At 38.2% G+C, this 22,386-nt stretch overlaps 1 long non-coding RNA gene across 2 annotated transcripts in view; it reads left to right on the top strand.

Annotated features, from left to right (window-relative positions):
- LOC310898478 overlaps window positions 1-22,386 on the top strand; it is a 147,895-nt gene that overhangs the window by 90,873 nt on the left and 34,636 nt on the right. Inside the window, exons 3-4 of one of the 2 annotated variants that reach the window (XR_014583323.1) lie at window positions 5,444-5,526; window positions 16,362-16,419. This is a non-coding gene — a long non-coding RNA (uncharacterized lncRNA). The remainder of the gene's footprint in view (window positions 1-5,443; window positions 5,527-16,361; window positions 16,420-22,386) is intronic. The other variant, XR_014583324.1, reaches the window with a different exon arrangement.

The raw sequence follows: 22,386 nt of genomic DNA, 5'->3' as shown, positions 1-22,386 counted from the left end.
GCACATTGACACCTTCATAACACCAGCACTTGTGCTTGTTTTGTGAAAGATGATGGTCTCCTTCAGCTTCTGGAGGATAGCTGATGGTCTCCTGACCGAGGGCCAATGTCTAGGAGGGAAGTACAGGGAGTAACCCTGACTTGGATGGTTATGTCTGCTATTGAGACAGTGAAGGAGACCTCTATGAATGCTGCCTCTGCCCACCCTGTTCACAGGAGCCACTTTGAAGTGTTTGGGTGACACCTAGTTCTGTGCAGTCAGAGCACCAGCAAGAGGCAAAGCTGCCTGGCATGCGGTGGGGCTGGCATGTGTTTACTTAATCTGTATTTGAGCATGTCTGTATGGCTCTGGAGGTCTGCTTTTGGTGTGCATGGGAGGGATAGCTTGTGCATTGGTGCAAACTCCTATTGGTGTAACACAGCTCTGGAAAATGCTGATGTTTCCATGATATAGGTGAAAGCTTGTCTGTGGTTCCTGGTGTTGGACTGTGAAGCCTACTGCTAGTGTAACTGCCAAATACAGCATAGAGATTTCTGTCTCTCTCTTTTTTTTTTTTTAACATTTCTTTCAGCTCTAGGTAATGTCAAGAAGAAAAGCAGGCTGGATGTGCTCTGTCTGTTAATATGCTTAAAGCATACCAGCCATGAAACACTTGATATTTTAAACATACTAGCATCGTGTGGTAGACTCCCTTAAATATCGCTCTTCATTTTAAAGAAACCCAACAGATCGATCCTAATCATATCATAGGATACAGTATCACTGTTCATCATACAAATTGACCTCATGCAAGTTTTATTGGAACAATTTGGTTGGTTTTCTGTGCGTGTGTGTACAGATAGCCTTCCAGGTTGTAATCTGTCCTGGTTCACTGTGAGCTCCAGAGTATGCCTTTCTGACAGCTCAGTCAGGTGGACTGTTATATCTCTGAAGCAGAAGAAAAACTGTTTTGAGGGAGGTTGAAAAATGTTACATTTAATCCTTTCAGCAAGAAGTCATTGTGGATTGCCTTTGGGGAGACACTGAGAAAATTTCAGAGTAACAGAACTTTACTTACGTTTCATAGCCTAAATCTAACAACACAGAAAATTGGCCGTTATAATGGTGAAACTCACTCTGCAGTTGCATGATCTGCAAAAACAATACCTTATAAAAGGGTTGAAGGCTGAGCAAAGAATCTGTAGCTATATCATTCAGCCACACTTTGCTATAAAGTCTTCATGTAAAATTTAAACCTACCTTTTTAGCAAACCTAGTTATAGACTAGTTGCATATATTGCCCAAAACCTAATTCATGGCACTAGGATTACAGAATGACCTGTTGTCTTGGTCAGTTGGCTACAATTACCAGGTCTCATTGCACCAGGATTTCAGATCCTGAGCGCTTTTTAAAATGAGAAGCAGGTGGTATGCGTGTGTATAATGTTTTTACGCATATATGTATTTGTAAAAACAGAGCAGGCCAAACAAATTATTGTCAATGGAACATCAAAAGTTTAGAAGACTCATCGTACCAGTCCGAGACATCTGCTTTGCCTGAATTTTTATCCTTTTAATGTTGTATTAAACTGTTTACCTGACAGCTTCACTGAATAGACTTATTTTAAGCATGTATATATTTGGAACTTATATATTGATTTATGTGTTACTTTCTGCTGAAAGTGGAATCTAGACCATATGATACCAGTGATAGAGGACTTAAATTGATATGATTTCATATTAGAATGGTGGAATTGTAGAAAAACTTGACAATCTGGTGCTCTGCTAGGAATTACTATTAAAATGGTAAGAGAATCAGCTGAAGTGAACAGTTTGGCATTGAACTACTGTATTCTTGATCTATAATATCTTTTATGGAAACAGTAATTGTGTTGCATGGGCACAAATACTGGCAGCTTTTAGGGTAAGCTATGTGGGTATATAACAATATTTGGTCTGTAAACTGTTTCTGCACTTGTGCTTCCATTAACAAGACTTGTCTACCAGTTTGCCTTGGTGTATCTGCCTCCTGATGATTCATCCCTCTCTCTACTAGCCAGGGAGTTCCCCAGTGCATGGTTTGCTAGCATCACCACCATACTTGGAGGCTCTCCTGCCCTGAGAACATCTACGTTGCCATGTGGGCACCAGCACTTCTGCTCATGCTGACTTTCAAACTGGAAGTACTGAGGTTTGCAGATAGGAAAACTCTGGACTGGGTACAGGCCATGTCAGGTTGGGATCTCTGTCTTTGTTAGCATGGGGCCAGGAGGCAGGACTGGTGTTATAGGCTGCTGTTCAGTGTTGTAAGAACAACAGTGGTGTTTTTTGGGCTGGAAAGTGCAGAATGACTTGTTCAGGTCTCAGTCAGTTCAGGGATCTTTGTGCTGCTGTGCAGATGTGACCTTATGAAGCTTTTTGGGAAAATACATTTTAAATCTTTGCAAAGTTCAGTCTGCAGAGAGTTTCTTCAATTCAACCAGGCATAAATATTACTGTATTTTTTATGCTAATATTTAGAAAAGGTGAATACAAATATGCAGTCTTATACTTGACACTGTTTAGAATTGTGGAGGCTCATTCATTCATGTTTTATGTCCTTGCTTGTCTTCCAAAATTATTATTAACATGTAAATAATATTGTTTCCTACATTATGCAGTGGACTAAATTTGCTGTTTAGATTTGGAAGATACCAACTGGAACAATGTCCCTTAATTTGTAGGTAACCTGAGTGCATATTAGCAAATGATTCTAAAAATTTATCAGCCTGGTTTATAGACTTGACCTGTATCTTTTTCTCTGAAATATTTCTGATTATCTAGTGTTCTGTGCATCTTTATTTGAATAAAGCTTTTAATTTTTTTTAACATCACTCTTCCCTTTGAAAGCTAGTCTTTGAATACCGAAGAATGAAGTCATGTTTTGATTGACAGCTGTAATTAAAAAAAAATCCTTTGAGGGAATTGTTTGTAGTTGCTCAGGATACTTTCTTAAGATTCAGCACCATTTCTCACAAATGATACAAAATTTCTTAAGAGGTTTACCTTGTCAAACATTGTTAAAATGTAAATAAAATAAACAAAATGGATTTGAAGCCACAGGGTACCTTTAATAGCTTTTTGTGTTGGATGTGAAACAAATATGAACTTTATCTAAACTGTAGGTTTCTCTGAGATTACAGAAAATGACAGTTAAATTCCTGTGCTGTTCACTACAGCTTTGTCTGGCTTTAATTTTTGGAGTCAAGGGGCAGCAAGTGATACCTATGGATTTTGTGTTAAAAAGAGGTTCATAAATTATGGGTGAAGCGGGTATTGGTATTTAAAGACATCATTCTTGAAGATGAATATTAATAGGGGTAAAAACCTGAAGGAATTCCACGTAACTTTCTGAAATAGGGCAATTGAACGAAGTTTGCACGATTCAATAAACAGCGCTGGGTGTAGTGTTGTGGGTCCAGACATGGAATGATGGGTTATTGATGTATGCACACAGAAGCCATATTCTGCCTGTTGTTTACACAGAGAAATGACTCCTCACAGCCCAACTGCTTGACTTCTTAGTCTTCAGAGTTCATTTTGATTTTCAAGATGGTGAAAGCAAGTAGTTTGAATGAAACTTTTGCACCATTAACTTGTCCTGTCTGCTTTAGCCTTTGTCTGAGGTAGATTTATGTATGAGATTGAGATTGCCCTTCAACAGGGTTGGCCAACAAACATCCAAAGCCAGATGAGCGGAGATTGTTGGCAACTCAGTTGTTGGAGCTGTTTGCCAGCAGGAGAGATCAGTGTAATGTCCACTCCTGCTGTGGTTTAACCCGGCCGGCAGCTAACCACCACACAGCCGTTCGCTCACCCTCCCCCCTCACTCTCTGGGATGGGGGAGAGAAACGGGAAAGTGAAGCCTGTGAGTTGAGATAAAGACGGTTTATTAAGACAGGAAAATAATAATAATAATGATAATAGTACTACTAATAATAATGCGTACGAAACAAGTGATGTACAATGCAATTGCTCACCACCCGCTGACCGATGGCCAGCCTATCCCCGAGCAGCTGGCCCCCCACCCCGGCCAGCCTCCCCTATATATTGTTTAGCATGGCACCAGATTGTATGGAATACCCCTTTGGCCAGTTTGGGTCAGCTGTCCTGGGTCTGTCCCCTCCCAGCTCCTGCTGCACCCCCAGCCTGCTCGCTGGCAGGACAGAGCGAGAAGCTGAAAAGTCCTTGGCCTGGTGTAAACACTGCTCTGCAACAATTAAAACATCAGCATGTTATCAGCGCTCTTCTCATCCTAATCCAAAACATAGCACCCTACCAGCTACTAGGAGGAAAATTAACTCTGTCCTAACTGAAACCAGGACAACTCCCAAAAAGACTTTGAGAAGTTACTTACATTTCACAGATTAAAAATAATAAAACATTTGATTTTCTTTTTAAGATTTTATTTTATTGTCAAGGAGTAGCATAATGAAAATGTTCCTGATCAATAAGCAAACTGTAAAGCATGGGTAGGCTGACAACAACAGTGGGAATTAAGTGGGAATGTAGAATGAACATACCAGATGACAGTGAAAATCAAAAGAAGAGAAAACCAAATACAGAAGAGACTTATGGACTTGAGGTACGCAGATCTAGTTTGACCTGCTTTCCATTTCTGCTATTTGCCCCCCCCTCCCGCTGTTGTGAAATAACTAACAGTGCTGCCTGCCTGTCCAGCCCAAATTGAAGCTTTGGACAGATCTGACCTCCGGGCTTTAAGTGTGTATATTTTGCACAATTAAGTGTTCTGGTTTCACGCAGAATACTAGAGAGAAGACTATTCTCTTATGCTCTTTTGCTCCTTTTTAGGTTATTTTCTTGTGTTGTTGTAGCTTTCTGGAGGAAGTGGTAGCAATCTGCTCTACTGGATAAGGATTTAGTGAGTTTTTAAATAAATTGCTGAGTTTACCCATTGTTTCTAAACCTTAGTGAAAGAAGTGTAACTGATTGTTTTAGAATAATTCTGGTTTTGTGAGTTCTCAAAGATTATTTGTTTCAGATAATTTATTCCTACTTACATCAGCTAATTCTTCCTTTTTTATTTTTGGTGAATCGAGCACAGTATGCTAGAGACCTGATATGCAGAGCCTGAAACAGTAATTACAGAGTCACTGTGTGGAGCCTTGTGAGATGATGCCCTTACTGTGAAGCATTCTGTTTTGTCAATAAGCTTACATCAATACTTGGCAGGTCATTTCTGCAGTTTTAATGTTTCAGAATATAAACTAGACAAAGTCAGTAATATCAAATTGGAGCTGCTTTGCATCTGAAATTGACAAATCCTATTTTGAAAGCATGCATGAACATGAGGATCAAATTTAGCTTTTAACATTTACATTTTTTTTTTTCCAGTGGGGAAGTATCTGATCCACTTCTAATTTACCTGTTGTTGATTTCCTGAATCTTTCCTAATCCCTTGCAGCTGAGATGTCCTCACCATTGGAGAAGCAATTAACAAAATCCCTGACTGGAGTGTATGAAGCATCTGTTATGGAAGTATAAAAGGTTAGCCTAAATCCCAGCACACAGATGTCAGACTAGAACAAATCAGCATGGAGAATTACCTGGAGGCACCACAAGGTTAAGGTGGAGCATATGTATGGTTAAAAGGTTTTTTATGACTAGCAGAATTAATTTTTCAGGATGAGAAGGTCAGACATGCAGAAGTGAAGAGTGTCTGTTAGCAGAGATTGTTTTAGGCTCTGGATTTGACCTGGCAAACACCACGGTAGATTTCATTGGTATGTCCAAACTGAAAAATTTTAAGTAAAGCCTTGTGATTACAGAGATGCTACTAAATGTCCTCTCTGGAAGGACTTATGCTTATCAGTCAGCTATATTTTAAGGTAGATTTTCTTCTAAATCTGTTTTGTACCAGGTTCAGTGGATTGAACCTAGAAGAAAGCTATTTCCTCTTTCCCTAATTAGTAGTATAGGTGGTTTTAATCCTTCAGAATTAAGTCCTTCAGCTTGTGTCACATCAATGTAAGATGCTTTTGTATCAACCTGCAATATATTTATTGTCTAGTTTACAAATATGGATGCTTTAGTCTCTGTATTTGTTATATCTGATACTGTCTTTGTTAAACTAATCAAGTATATAGATATATGAAAATTATAAAATGTTGGAAACGTTCAGATTGGATCTTCATACAATGTAAACAGGCATTGTTCTGCTGCCACTGTTGATTCAGGGAGGCGTATATTACCACATGCTCATTTCCAGCTGTTTCCTAGGGTAAAGTTTAATTCCAGGACACTTGGGTGCTCTCCAGAGGACGTGTGCTAGTGTGACTGTCCAGAATCTGTTCTAAATTCATTCTATTTTGTACTCATCATTTGCATGTATGTTTTTCCAAGTGTAAACACTCATGTGTTAGCTTACGTATGCTAGCACCGTTGGAGCTGGCACAACAAAAATGTGAATATGCTGGAAGGAATTCAGAAAGAAAAGCTACCAAAGAGATTGGATATTGAAGGGACCAATTAGTGGGAAAAGATTAAATGGTTTGATTGTGCCCTTTTCATGTAGGCAAAATTCAACAGAAGATTATTTATTTGGTTTTGGAGGCAGTGAGGGACAACAGCCAAAAAAATGAGATGTAGTAGTCAGGGAAATAGTAACTAAAGGGATATGATAACCATCTCAAATGCTTGAATAGACGAGAAATTTAAAATGTGATTCAGAGCAGCATAATGAAAATAAAAAGGTTAAATTAACTATAGAAAAATTAACGATAGAAATAAAGATGATGAATAGCAAAAAAAAAAAAAAAAATCCAAGACAATGATATTTCTTAGAATGTGGAATGGTGGTCTCAGAAAAGCTACAGAGAATCCATTGCTGGGTTAATTAAAAACATAACTATACTAAGCATTAGAACATGTGAAGCAGAGAAAAGACAGGCATTTGGAAAGAATGGAGTAACGGACCATGGATGTTTTTATCTCTGATCTGCACGTATGCATGTGTGAGGAAGTTAATTCTTGAAAAGGATAGATCTTGCTCATGGAGTTGTTGCCTAGAAAATGAACCAAACTTCAGAATGCCCAGAGGTGGAAGCATAAGGGTTTTATCCTCATCCTAATTTTGTAACTCTGTTTTGTTCATATTGTCAAGTACTTAATGCAGTTTGAGTCAGATGTTGAGTGTGCTTTTCAGCCAAGAATTGTGCTTTGGGTTGGAAAGGACCTGAAAGATCTTCTAATTCGAACCCCACTGCCAAGGGCAGGGACACCTTCCAGAACCCATGTTCTATTTGGGTGCACATCTACAAGCACGTGGCTTTTGGTTGTTCCCTCCTAAATACTTGGGTAACAGGATTGGTATGCTCCAACCTGTTTTGCAAATGAATTTTGTTGCGTGCAAATCTTACTGCTTACGTTTGAAGTTGATATTGCTTGGGAACCTACTATGCTCTGAGTGGGTAAGATTGTTCATATGCAAGCAGAGAATGTTTCAAGTGTTCTTGCTGTTTAAGTGCCTGGTAGATAAGCATCCCTCATCAGACGACAAATGCATATATATTGCTGTATCTCATCCCTGTCCCAGCTATTTCTTGACTTATGTGGAGGAAACAAACTAACAGACATTTCCTGTTATTTTTCCATGTTGGTTCAGATTGCCTTAGCATCACTCTTGTAGCACACAGGGGCCTTAGCAAAGGCCCAAGCCTTAACCCATACTGAAGAAAAGTACTGAGCCCTGGAAACATTGCTTTTGGTTAGTACTGTGTATGTACTCTAGTGGGCTTCTAGATTGAGATCGCTTTCTTTCTTACATAGAATTACAGGCATTCCAGACTTGAAATATTTCGAGTGAGAAGTCTGGCTGTGATTTTTCTTGTGGTATGGTGTGTATGGTTTTTTGCTAGTCATCTGGAAAGAATTTCTTTGTTCTAATGTATCACTTTTTGCCCTGGTTTTGAATGAATAGAAAAAAATCAGTATGTCTTATGACATTGATTATGAAAGCTGAGTTGTTTACTTTCATTACTTTATGCTGTGTTTAGTTCATTATATAAGCCTTTGACAATTGCACGGTTTTTTTTTTGATGCTTCACTTCTTATATACTGCCCATAGATAGCTCTTCTACCACAAAATGCAAATTCCCCTCTTGAAGCAACAAAAGGAATGTCAGCATCAATAATGAAGCAACTGGTTATTAGATTTGCATACCAACTGATGTGTTTGGAGGGTTTAGATTATTTTATTACTTCTTTCTCCTGAAGGTTAATGCTCTGGTTAGACAACCTTGTTTATCACTGCTAATATGTCCCCTGGTTGATTGAGTCACCTTATCAACATTTCAGATTTCCCTTTTCCCTTTTCTTTAGGGTATGGCTGCTGCCTTTGGCTGTGGGGAAAAAACAGAAATAAAGCAAAACTCTAAGTATTTTTTCCTTTAAAAGATGGGTTAAAAACACCCTATTTGCATTTTGTCACTGTTTCTGAGTATCTGTAGTTCAGATTTTCAGTCCATGACTTGTGCTATTAGTCTTTGAACTCCCACCTTTTCCTTGTCTGAATGTTAGAAGTTTGCCATGCATATCAGGTTGCCACGTGCTAGAGAAGAAACTCTATTTTGACAGAATTAGTGTTAACTTTTTAAGAGCTTGCCCTAAAGTTTGCTAGCAAAGAAGAGGAAAGAATCAAGTTCAATGCTCTGTCACTTTGTATTGGATTGCATTTCATTTACTTCCTGGTTTTGTCTTCTACAGATAAAATTTCTACCTCTTCATCACATGAGCCTCAGTGTGTGCTGTTTATATCCGTATCATGTCATAGAAGGGCACAAAAGGATCACTTTGCAAAATGCTTGTCATCTCTGGAGAGAGCATTATGATGGTAGATGAGTCTTGCAAGGAGTGACTTCTTATTTTATATAGATTTACTCAAAAATATCAACAATAATTTTGAAATAGCCATACTTTCTATCTGTCCAATGCATGTTATGCATCTTCATGCTCGTTTATTTTATATTGCTTTAGACTGCTCACTAGCACTAAATTTCAATGAGCATTTTCAGTGAGAGCTATACATAAGAAGTAGTGTCTAAATTGAGCTGTGATTTCCCCAAGTTGCAGAACCTCCTTGACATCAAAATCATCATTTCCTATGTATTTCAGTGCAGCCAATCACTGTGTTCATGTTCAAAGAGACATGGAAAAGTTGGAGTAGGTGGATTGTGATATCTGTTGCTTTCATAGAATGGTTTGGGTTGGAAGGGACACTAAAGATGACCCAGTTCCAACCCCCCTTCCATGGGCAGGGATGCCACCCACTAACTAGATCTGGTTCCCCAGGGCCTTGTCCAACCTGGCCTTGGACACCACCAGGAATGGGGGCATCCACCACCTTTTCTATTTACACAGTAATCAACACGAAGTTTAAAAAAATAACTGCTATTTTTATGGAAGTTTTGTGGTGTCCTTTTGAAGGAGGCAAAACAAACCACCACCACCACCGACAAAAAAAACAACCATGAAAAACCCTGCAAATAAACATATGCAAATTCTCCTAATGGGGGAGAGAATTTATTGAAGAAGAAATGTAGTCAACTGGTTTGAAATATAACTGGATTGTGGCTAAGCAACTTAAATGAAAATGTTTTGTTAATTCTTTTTTCAAAGTTTTGCATAATCAATGTTCATTAATGTTAACCATATAAAAATAAGCAAATAATATATGGCTACGTTTCTGGGTTTCTGTGTTCTGTTGGCTCTGTTCAACTACTGACTCTTAACATTTGTTTTTTTTTATGATTAGAGTCTCCTCCGTATTTTCATAACGGTATCAAACTCGCTGAGTGTTAAGCACCTATGAGGAACAGATGTACCTAGTTTTCATAATCTTGGTCTCTTAGCTAGTGTTCCAAGTGATGTCAGGATGTATAGCTTATTAGTTGATTGTATTTTTGTTTACACTTACTGCCATGCTAAGAACATCTGTTATAAACAGTAGTCTGACAAAGGACGTGTCAAGAAGTGAAATACTGTAAGAATCAAAATTGACGCTGTCTTTCATCAGTGTTGAGACTGTCAGAACTTGTACAAGCCAGCCCTAACTATCCACAGCAGGCAATCTGGTGCCAGCCTGCTGTTAAATAACCAACATTTAACAAGAAATAGCGTGTAGATGTACTGTGTGGTTTAAAACATCGTGTTAAGCATCATTAAAATTGAGTCTCCTTAGAGCCTTATTTAAAAAAAGAAGTCCTTTCTCTCTCTTCTATAATAAGACATTTCTCTCTGACTGTTTCAATTAAGGCTCTAACAATACAAACAAAATGCCTCCTAATTCAGTACAACACTGGAGAACCACTGTTACTGTGAAGTTGCAAAGGCAGGTGGAAAAAACTATATTTACAAACCCCTATCTAAGCAGTAATGAGAAGCATCAGATGGCTGTATTTCATTGGATTTCTCAAGTCCATCACCCCTGTTAAAGTTTATATTTGTAAATGTTTCAGTATCTGTGGTTCAGCTGCAATCTCTAACTCATTGGCACCAAGGTTTTAGGATTCACAGAAGCCAACATGCTGAGCAAGTTTCTGCCTAAGCTGATTGATTACGAGTGATATTCAATTACAAACTGATGGTGAGGTAGTTCTTAATTGGGGGTGGAGGTGGTGTGTGCACATATGTTTGGACAGTGTTAGCAGCAACCTTATTCTGTTTGAGATGAAACAACTCTTTCCAATTCCATTTTTTAATACGTTCCTATAGCACATTATCTGTGCCTGTGTGGAGTCCCACAGATTTCCTTCTGTTTGATGAAACTTGCAGCACTGAAGCCTTCATAATTGGGTAGAGAGGCCAAAAGGAACTTGTCCAGTTACATTCTGGGAAGTACCAGGGATTAATTATAACAAAAAAATAAGGGAAATGGTATGCTAAAAGTGTAGGAACTCTCAGACACAACCCCAACATGCTCTTGAAATACCATGACAGAGTCCTAACAATGGTGATAAAAATATTAGGTACAACAGGTAAAACATCTGTAAACTTGAAAACATCTGTAAACTTGACTTGGTGTGACTGAACGGATGAATGTCCTGGACATAAGCAAATAGTTGTTTTCTTTTGCTGTAAATCAAAAATAAAAGTTGTGAATGAGATTAAACACTGCAACAGTGGGTACCAAGTACATGGAGGAGAAGGTTGTAATATCACCCTCAATCAATGAAATCATAGTCACAGAAATTGATTGCTCTTTAAGCTTTTTATTTTGAATTAAATTCATTACAAATGAATTCTTTTTTTCTAAGCTAGGTGAACCTGGTTACTACTGATATATTTAAGTTTGCATCTTTTAAAATGTAATACCCCCAAAAGACGGTTTTACATATTAATTCCTAAGGATTCATCCATGATGTTTCTGTGAGTTCTAGCCCAGCTATTGTGAGAATAATGATGAATAACAAGGCTCTTGAAAAAAAAATTAAATGTAAAGTACTTTTTTTAAAGCTTTTAGTATTGCTGGCCAGGAATGGTGATGTGCACTGAAGTTACTGAACCCCGTTTTTCTGACCTTAGGGAGTGCTGCCCTTCCTGCTAATGGAGGCACGATGCTTCTGAAGCAATTCCCCTGAGTGAGTCAATGGTGCCTCTTTCATTTTGAAGGTCCAGGATAAAGTGTCTCCTGAGATAGTACTTGTTATGCTTTGGTCGGGGGACTTATGGCTTAATATCATAATCAAGCTCCTAAGTCATGCAATTTCGTATTTTCAGCCTATTAATATTCATATAAAATGTTAATATATAACAGCGGATCTCCTCAAAGTAGGGTGTCAAAAGCTCCAATAAATATAAATGGCATTTGGTTCAGCATGGGTTTACATATGTGATGTTTTTACATTTTTTACACTGTAAGTGTAGTCAGTGACACCTTGTTAATACTATGTTTGGTGCTGTTGTGAGTTAGTGGTTGTACTACATATACATTTTGGTGACTATTTGTCTCTGTTATGAAAATAAAGATGCTAAAATAACATTTTAGGCTTTTTAAAATGCACATAATTTTCATTTTAGGCAGTGTAGCATAAGTTTAATTATTGCTTTAGTAAAGTCTTTGCTTGTGTCTGTTAAAATGCAAATAAAATTGTGGAGAAGAATGAATGGCATCATATACCCACAACAGATTTCACTGCAGACTATAGCAAGTGTTTTAGATCATGTTATTAAAAGCTGAAAATGTATTGATTTCTTGTGGTCTCAGAAGGGCAATGCATTTTCTCCTGTTCTAAGTAAAAATAAACCAATAAATGGCTGCATTAATGGCACTATTACCGGGTAGCAGCAGTATGTTTCTTAATGTCTCAGGCCTCAATCATGCAATCACTTACTCATATGTTTTACTCCAGGCAGCTTCACAGACTCATTATACTCAATTGGGTTATTTGTCTCAGAAATGAATTCGCTGAAATCAGCCTTGGTTCAAGTCACCCATTCACTTCTAAGTGAATGTGAATTTGCTGTGCATTATGTAAGCCTAACCTGGAGGAAGATATTTTACACCATTGCGAGTAGTGCAAATTACTATACGGTGCCTTACTTCCAGTGAACTTTAGACTGTCTTCATTATTAAGCAGATTTATATTTTATCTTTTACAGCAAGATAAGTAACGTATGCCAACACTGCAAAATCACAGCATAGCTAAGAGTTGGTAGTTTCTTCTACTAGTTATCTAGTCTGTCATAGCCATATATTTCACTCCTTCCACCCCTCATTCCTTCCATATGTGACCTTGTCTAGTTTTCCTTGTGAAAAGCTAGAGAATCATGTCTCCTTTGGGATTGTGTAACAGAGTAGATAACATTTCCTTGGCACTAAAGATATGTTGTGAAATGACTCTAACAGAAACTGGAGACAATTGAGATTGGTTTTTATTTATTTATTTTAATGCAATCTAAAGTCTCTTGATATCTGTGGAAATAAAATAGATCTACAAATTTATTTTCACTTCTAGGACACTTTAGTAAACTGTAGAAATATGAACTGACATTTTTTGCATGTACTGAAACAGAAACGTGATATAGGTAATGGAGGAAGGCTGCAACTTCATTTATACCTTTGTATCCAAGTGGGATGTATGCTCCAAATACCCGGCAGGATTGTATCAGAGATGTTTTAATGGTTCTTGATTTATTAGGAATTTTTTGGTAAGTGTGAAGGCCAGACCCCCATCTTCAGGTCTACCTGGGGAACTTGGCTAGAAGCCCCATAATCAGGAATTACAGAACAGACAGGAGCAATGATAGGAGCTGCATAAGATGCATTCTTTCCTACTTCAGCCTCTGACCAGGCAATTTATTGACTTACAGGGGTTTGTTTGACTCTTTCTAACCTACCTGACTTACTGGAACTCTCCCACTGTGCAAGATTTGGAACCTAAATCCCAGACCAGACCTCTGGATGCCAGGTGGCAGTTTGCCAGTCTTATTACATGAGGAAAAAAAAACCCCGTCGCCTTTAGATTCCAGAGCTGTCAGAAAAAGCAGTGCCTCCCAGCATGGGAGTCAGCTTGTGAGACAGAGTTGTATTCCCTGTTCAGAAGTCTTGAACATAATAAATGTATGTGCGGGCAACAAAAAGGAGATGACCTTCTCTGCTTGGATGCAGAAAGGAAAAGGTATGGAGAGGAAAGAAGGGAAAGAGTTTGTCATGCTGAGCATTCCCTTACCTGTTCCCAGCCAAGAGGTCTTTGTGGCTCCACTGCTGCCCTGGTAGTTCCAACACCACCAAAGCTGCACCTCAGCTAGTGAACTGACCACAGAGGAAATGAACTTTTTAAAAGCTGACTTGTATTTGAAGTGATAGCACATGAGTAAATGTGCTTTAGAGACACAAACAGTCTCAGCACAGGTGCGCTGGGCATTTGATTGTCTACATAAGCAGCAATTAAGGTATAGCTTAATTTTTGCAGATAGAGCAGAGATGAACTGAAATAATATTAGTCCTGGATATCCACTTATTCTTACTGAGTTTCCTCCATCCATAAATGGAGGAATAATAAGAGTAAAAATCATGTGAACTCTTAAGGTGACAAGGTGACACCTTTGGCTGAGCTTTTGAATGTATTTGTTCTTTAATGGATCTAAGCACTGACATAGACTGGTTGTTCAATAATCAGATAAGGATTGCACCTATTATTTTTCTAGACCCTGGTGGGGGGGTGATTTAAAAAAAAAAAAAAAAGTAGGAGCGTACATGTCTCACATTATTTCACCTCTCTTGCATGCAAGAGGTACAGATTTGTTAACAATGGGTTAATGCAGAAGTGACATTCAGGGCCTTTATTTACTGAATTTTGTTTTTGGATATCCTTAGTCCTGAATTTACAGCATTATCATGCTGATGATCAGAATGTTCACAATTAAAGTGCCTTAAAATAGAACTACGGTATGGTCACTAGAAAAAATTGAAGCTGTAGATGCGTATCTTTAAAATTCCTAGATGACTAGAAGATGTTTTAGGCTGAAAGTCAAAATCTATTTTAAATCTCATATATTAAATTCATGTTAGGCCATTTAGGAATGCTAGAGATTAGAAAGCTAAAAGATCTTTTAGAAAACGTGTTTTTAAGGGGTTATTTGCATTGATGATCATTAGAAAAATAGCATTCTTCACTTAATAAGTCTAATGCCATGATTTCTCAAACTGGTTTGTATATTTGGACTCCTATGTCCTGTTAACATTAATAGTGGCTATGCACAGATTTAAACTTCGTATATATTCTTAGAAGTACGTAATGTAGAATAGTTGTATAGAATAGCTGGTATTTTAGCATCAGATCCACTATAAAGATTTCTGAATGAATGTACAGAAGAATGTGATCATAATATAGAAGGACTTGCAAGAATCTCAGTACCTTGAATTTCCAATAAGTTTTGCCAGCTTCTTTATAAATTATTGCTATAGGCAATGAGTATATCAATAACATACCTATGCATGCTGCCATGGAGGATTTGAAGTATGGTATTAATGTCCACAACGGGTCTTCTGAAAAAAATGTGGAACAAAGTAACAAACAATCTGACAAACCTAATATGATATATAGGTGCTAGAGTGACAGCACACTAATGGGCTGTAGGGAAATGAATAATACTAGTTAATTAGCAGATTGATTTCATTACCGGGTTTGCAGAAGAGCTGCAGAGAGATCTTAAATATTCCACTTATGTGGCTTATATCTTCTTCCTTGTGGAGTCTAACAATATTAATCAAAGTGGGGTTATAGTGAACGTTAAATGGTGACAGCTCCAGGTCAAAACTCTAAATAGGACACACAAATCCTTCTTAGATGTTCTCTCTAGATGTTCACGTGTATTGATCGACTGAGGACATTTTCAGAAGTGTTTCTCCTCAGTTGTATCTGCCAGATGTTCAACAAAAAGCCAAGCTAAACTAAGTCTTGATGGAAGGTGCTTACTAGCTTCTTACCATCATAGTAGTTGATGTTCATATCCAATGCAAAAAAATTCCCATACTTTGTGCATAAATCTGTGTTATTTTCAAAGAAATATAATGCTTCTTTTTAGGTCATCATGAGCATGTCTATTTAAGTGCTTTAATGTGGATAAGGAACATGTTTGTGAAGGCATCCCTTAGTTGTCTCCACTGCCTGTGCTTTGGTTTGTGTTACGTTGCAGGGTGTCAGAACTGTCCTTTTGGATAATCCTAAACTGGAGGATGCACTCAGGAGAGCATCTAGCATGCCCTAATGGCTAACAGGCACTCAATTCATGGGACCAGATTAGAGTTAGACTCAAAATAAAATAAACTCTTTTTGTTCTTCAGTACATGCTAACTTGCTCTTGATATTTGCTCTTTCTGGACTGTACCGTTTACTGATATAGAGATAGCCACTGATGACTGTAGGATTTATTAGCTATATTAGCTCTAAGTTCAGAGTTGATTTTTAGCCAAAAATGAATGCCAGATGAGAGTTTCAGCCTGAACTGGAGTTTCTGGCATGAACTAATAGAGCTGAGGTATTCATCAGGTATGGCAAATGAAGTGTAAAAGAAAAGGCCTGTGGGTGAAACTAGTACAAAACTTTCCACTTGAAAGTATCCACTTGATGCAGCCTTCTTGGCTGCATCAAACCTAGTGTCTGTAAAATCTCTAACAGTTCCACAGTAGCATTTTTGTTTGTTTACCTGCCGTACATTGTTGAAATGAAGGAATTATGAATGGAACAATGCGATTTCCAGTGCTACTTCATAGGAGAAAGTAGTAGTTCTTGGTGGAGGAGGCTGTATCAGTCAACAGTAGTACTTTTCTGGCAGATAAAATTTTATAAATCCAGTCTTACATAAATTTTCTTTCGTTGCAGGAAAAAGTCTGGAAAAAGAATTCTCTGACAAAAAAAAGAGCTGTCCTATGGTAAAATGGTATGTAACTGATCACATTTTAATTTTAATGAATGATAATGTAAAATGTTACATTTATGAAAGAATTTTAAAAGGTATGGTTCATATCAGCTCAGTATTACTTTACTTAGCTATACTTGTATGGCCACATTTTCTGTAAAGTGCATCATTCACCATCTGAAACAAATCCATGAGAATTACCATAGATTCATTTCAATAACAGTTTGGCTAAATCCAAAGCAAAATAAAAAGTTAAAAATATATGCTTATTTTGAAAGTGTCTCTGAAGACAAGAAAAATAACTGATAATTTTATGAACATAACATTTAAGGAAAGACCAAATTTCTGAAAAAAGGTCATGCAAATATGGGGGAAACTAAAATCATGTATATAATTTGTGTTCATCTTCCCTCGCTCTCGCTACCACCCTGCCCCTCACACCTCCCTTTTTTCTGGAACATGAAACTGGGAGTAGAAATAGTACCTTTATATTTTTCTAGGACTAAGCATGTATGCTATTAAACACAATTATTCACATGGTAGAAGGGCTTGCCACTAAACTTTCCTTAGGTTTATCATCTTTTAGAGAGGTGTGACTGTGTAGCTTAAGGAGTGGAATAACTGAGTTACCTGAGAATACCTGACAATTTTGAATCTGTTTTTAGAATGTAATGTTTTAGTACAGGTTCGTGGAACACTAAATTTCAGGCAAAAGGTAAAAAAGCTGACCAATAAGGTAGTATTTGTTGGAATTAGTGATTGAAACAAATTCTCACCAAATGTGGTGAATACATGCAAAGCATAGTTGCATTGTTGTCTTCCCTGGGGAGAGAAAATCATGGTCTTTCTTGTTTTGTTTTGTTTTTTTTTTTTTTTAAACACACATAAAACTCCAGACTTTTTCTTTTACAGCAATTAGTGATGATGCATGGAGTGAACTGCTAAGTATTCGTGACTAATCTGGATAGACAGGGTTGTCCCTTGCTAATCACAATGAATATTGGCCTGTCCATAAAGAGCAAGGAGTGATGATATCAAAGAGAACAGTCAGCTATTACCAGGGCAAACTCTTGGCCATGAGCTTTTGCAGATGATAATGTGAAATGACAGAGATGAAATTAAAAGCAGTGTTAACTACCCAGGAGGCAGAAAAACACACAATTGTTTCTTTGCAGTTATTTGTGTACTGTACTACATTGAGACGATCTTTTCCAGTTTTATTATATGCATTTTGAATGTACAAAATACTCGAAGTGTTTTTAAATGGTGGTGACTGTATCAAGTTTCTGGCTCTAGCAACACAGAGAATCACTACACAGACTGTTGGTATTTCTTACACTGGACAGTCATTGCATTTAGTATGGGGGGTAGGAGGGGAAGCAAACCTTTTTTTTTTTTTTTTGCTGAGATGTGGGTTAGGTGTGGCTATGCTTTCCAAATAAACTATTTCAATCCATTGGTTTTCTTTTTTTTTTTCTTTCTTCTGGTTAAGGCAGTAAAATCTCTCTAGTTCTTGCTCCCCTCAGCAGAATTTATCAGAAATGCCCAACGGAAGGGAGAATGGGTGTCCACTGGCAAGGGTTAATGCTTCTGCTACCTCCAATCTGTCTCATTTTCAGAGTATTACTAATGTGAGTGTCCACACCGGGGAAGTAGCGCAGTTGGTTTCTACAACATTACCCTTGTGAAGTCTGCAGTAATCTTGCTGGTTTGCTAATGATCGTATTTTGGGAAAGGTTTTACAGACTCTTCATTTCTGTGACACGCAAACCCCTTCTGAAATTGTGGATGCTGTTGAGAACCTCTTGATGTTATCAGGCTGTGGATAGCATAAAACTAAAGGAAACTTATTGACCTTTGCACAGATCCTCAGAGATCCATTTTGATCTAGGGAATTAATTGCCTGTTTTCTCTGAGGAGAATTCTTTGCAGGTATGAATTCTTGGTGTAGATCTGCATTTGTAGTCCCTACTGTGACACTCTCTCATGCAGATGTGTTTAGCTTGTCTTGGAAAAAAGAGTAGCTTGGGGGCTTTTGCCACTGCAGATAGCTAAGTCTGACCCTGTGCTGAGTTTTGTACTAGCACAGCCACTCTGCTAGCAGAGCCTCAGCTAGCTTGTGAATAGGTGTTTTAGGCATGTTTGTAAGACGATGACTGCAATGTGGATAAATCTTAGGGAGCAGCCTCCTAGTGGTAAATAGGTGATGATTGAGTCTGAGGAAGAGCTTACTGATAAGTGACTGCATTTTAGTTTGGTCAGAAGGATGTAATATATCATTAGATGTTGGTCTCTCAAGAAGTAACATCTTCCATAAACATTGGGCCAACAAATTCAAGGTCAGGGAGGGTAAAAGGTTTAGTTTCAGGCCCTTTGAAATGCTTGATATTTTTGGGTCAGGTGGAGAGATGGAAGAAGTCTGTAGAACATGGAGGTGTGGCAGGAAAAAAGGATCTGATGGGAGTCAGAGGACGGAAACATCATACTCTGCTGTTTCTGAGTGTTTCACTTTCATTTAAATGCCTTTAATAGCTTATCTATTGCAAATGTCTTATTTCCATGTTTGCCTCTCGTGCAAGGCAAATGTGATATTTCCCAATTGTTTTCTGTGTGTATTTAGCTCTCCCATAAGCTTAGGAAAGTGGTGACATTTTCAAATAATCCTTTATCTCCTTGATTTTTTTTTTTTTTAATTGCAATTGCTTGTCCAGCATGTTAACCAGTGACTGTAAAATTGCAGTCAAAAGTTCACTTCCTCCTCACAACTTTTCTGTAAAATAATGGATAACCTTCAGTAACCTCAGTCCTTGGTATCTTGTATAATTTTATTCATTTTAAATACTCAAGCGCTTCCCCATGTTGTAAAACACAAAGGTCATTTTTTAACAATGTAGTGTTTCGTTTTGTAAATACTGAATTCTACTGCTGTGAGGAAATCCCATATGCGCTTAAAATAGCACAAATTTGGCTCTCTTATTAGAGTGAATATAGGAAAAATTGAGGGGCAGAAGGCTGGTGAAATAGTCAAGGATTTACGATGAAAGAATTGAGTCATGTGGCTTGAATGTTGTCAGACTGCACATCACTAATGCCATCCTTTACATATATCCATCAAAGAGAATCTTTTTTTTTTTTTTTTAAATTGGTTGTTAATGGTGGCTTGGACTTCCAACTCCTTTTTCTTGGTCACGTTGTACACTAAACAGAATGGAGCACTCTTGCATGGTCCTCTCCGCCAGCTGCAGGGCAATCTCTGCCCTGCTCCCTCTTCTCTGGCCCTGGTGCTCACAAGGCTGTTTCTCACACATTTTCCTCACTGCCACTTGGTGTTTTTGCCCTTTTTTAGCACTTTCTCTCACAGCTGCCGCCATCTTGCCTGCTGGGCCCATGGCTGCTCTGCGGTGGGGCCGCTGGAGCCAGCTGTGTCCAGCATGGGGCCTCTCCGCATGGGTGCCACCCCTGCAGTCCCCCACCAAAACCCTGTCACCAGAACCCCCTACAGATATGTTCTGGTGAGCTTGAAATGATATTCCGTAGCTTTTTGGATAAGGTGTCTGATATATTGGAATTTGACTACCATTTGCTTTTGTCTTTCTTTCACTGTCACTAGTAAGATACAGGACAGGAGAAACAGATGGTTTTTGATTCCTCAGTTTTAGTGAAGACAAACCAATTCATTACTGCATCTCAGTCTTCTGACAAAATGCATACTTCTGTTGTTGTAAGGAATGTGTGAAATTCCTTGAAGTTTTATTGTAAATATAGTTTATGGATCTGTAACTAGGTCTTGTATCTGTGGTTTTTTAAACATGCAAACAAAATCTGGTGCTTAAATCTAACCTCTCATGGGACACCTTGCATTAACTTACCTCAATTGGATCTGGTTAGCCTTGGGCCAGTTTTAGTTTTCCTATAATTCAGCTTTTCTTCCTGTAAGAGGAGAATAATAAATGTCTTTAAACTCCCAGCCGTTAGTGCTGAAAAGAGCTGTTATGCTAAAGGTTGTGATGTTGTAATAATGAGGGGAAAAAGAGAAGGAAAATAGCTAAGAATCCAAAATGGCATTCATTTTATCCTGAAAATGCTGCAATAAGTAAAGATCAAAATGAGGCCTGTGGTCACCAGCAGAATACTTAGGCATGCAAGAACTCAGGATCTGGCCCACATATGCAGAACACTGTCACTGTCTTTACAAAAAAATAAAAATCTTTCTATGAAGCCATAAATTCATGTGACTTTTCTGTGAACACTAAAATAATAATGTGAACAGACAACCCATTTTTTGGGCACGTTTCTGGAGAACAGTTGTTTTCTTAAATGAAGTTCATTAAAAGTGAGTGGTTTGCCAGGAGTTGTCTTCCTTTGGCAAGCATGAGCCATACGCATGGAAAGCCAGCAGCACGTCTGTAACCCCTTTGACCCTCACCAGTTACTAAACTAGTGTAGCTTCTTCAGGCTATCTTATCCTTTCATTTTGATTTAAGCCTGTAATGTCACTGACATATGTCCACGTATCATCTTATGTAAAAGAAAATGTTTTAGAAGAAAAAATGGTTGTCTGTGGTTAAGAGACTGTGCCCATGTTTCAGAGGGATGTTTATTCCTCTCTAACTCATACATTTGACTGGAACATAAATGATGCTATTGGCTTGGTCCTCAGATATTTAATATTCCCCTCCCAAACTACCCACCACCAAAAACCAAAACACCACCACATTGCTGGAACGTCTATAATGAGCAGTCCCAAAGCATTTCTGTTTAATTATTCAGAAAGCGATGAAAAGTGTATATTTCACAACCTAAGCTTCCAAAAGCTGGGACTGAGGACAGGAAACAAGCATGAATTAGTGCTGGAGGGAGACAACATGGTTGTTGCATATTCCTATTTTGTTGGTCTCCCTCATGAAAATGCTACCGTCTCCTGCTAGATGGAAACATGTCCATATCAATGCTAGCTTGCTAGATGAGAGGTTCCAGCAGGATGGCTCATCCTTTGTCAGACTGCCAACTGCAGGGGTTGCACAGGGATGGAGCAAACCTGTTACCTCCTTGTGGGAGGAATAGATGAAGAAGGAACAATGAGAGAGGAAGCTGTGCACCTGGCAAGTCTTAAGTAGATAAGAGACAAAAACCTGCATTCAGGTTTAGGCACAAAGAGAGTTAGTCAGATCTCTTAGTGCTTTTTGTTCCCTTCACTTGCCTTTCAAACTTGATAACTCTGCTTAGGCATCTACAAGGAATGAGGTGGCCTCTGAGAGAGATGCAGCTGGGGCAAGCAATTATGGACCTGGGAAATAAAAGTCTGCCAGCACGCAGTCAGTTTGAACTGCCTGAGAGTGGTGAGGAATGAGTGAAAAAGTGCCCTTTCTGTTTCACTTTTCTTTCTACCCTTCCTTATCAGGCTGTAGGAACATAAAGATGGGACAGCCTCAGAAAGGGAAAGTGTTCATGTTTCTGTCATGGCAAATCTGCTGTAAGCCAGCTGAAGTAGAATAGAATAAATGCAAGAGCTGACAGTCTTTCTGGAGACTGCTGTTTTAAATGCTGGACTGGCATACCTGCTTATTTTGGATTGTAAATTTTCACTGTCCTAATTAAAAACAATATAAAATACAACAAAATAAAACCCAGTTATGATTTCATGGTAGAGATGACTTTAGAGCTGTTTTAAGATGGTAGCTATCATTTTGTCTCAAATGCAGCACACAGAAGAGCTGAATATAAATAGTGCTGCACCCAGCCAACATTTTACAAAAGCAGGCGTTCCGAAACATCAATGCATGATCCCTTTTTTTTTTTTTTGCTAGACAGCTGGCTCCAATCTGAGCAGCAATTTGTTACCTATTAGTGAAGTCATCTTGCTCTTGGCTGTACCATAAAGAGAGCTTATTTGACTCTTCTTCAGAAATAACAGTTATTGCTAGCCCCTTTTATTGATAGTACAATATATGGTGGTAATAGCCATGTAGCAGCTGAAGAACAGCTCTT

Source organism: Anser anser (assembly GCF_964211835.1).
Source record: "Anser anser genome assembly, chromosome: 4".
In the NCBI taxonomy this organism is placed as follows: Eukaryota; Metazoa; Chordata; class Aves; order Anseriformes; family Anatidae; genus Anser; species Anser anser.
This window is presented reverse-complemented; position numbering and strand designations above follow the sequence as displayed.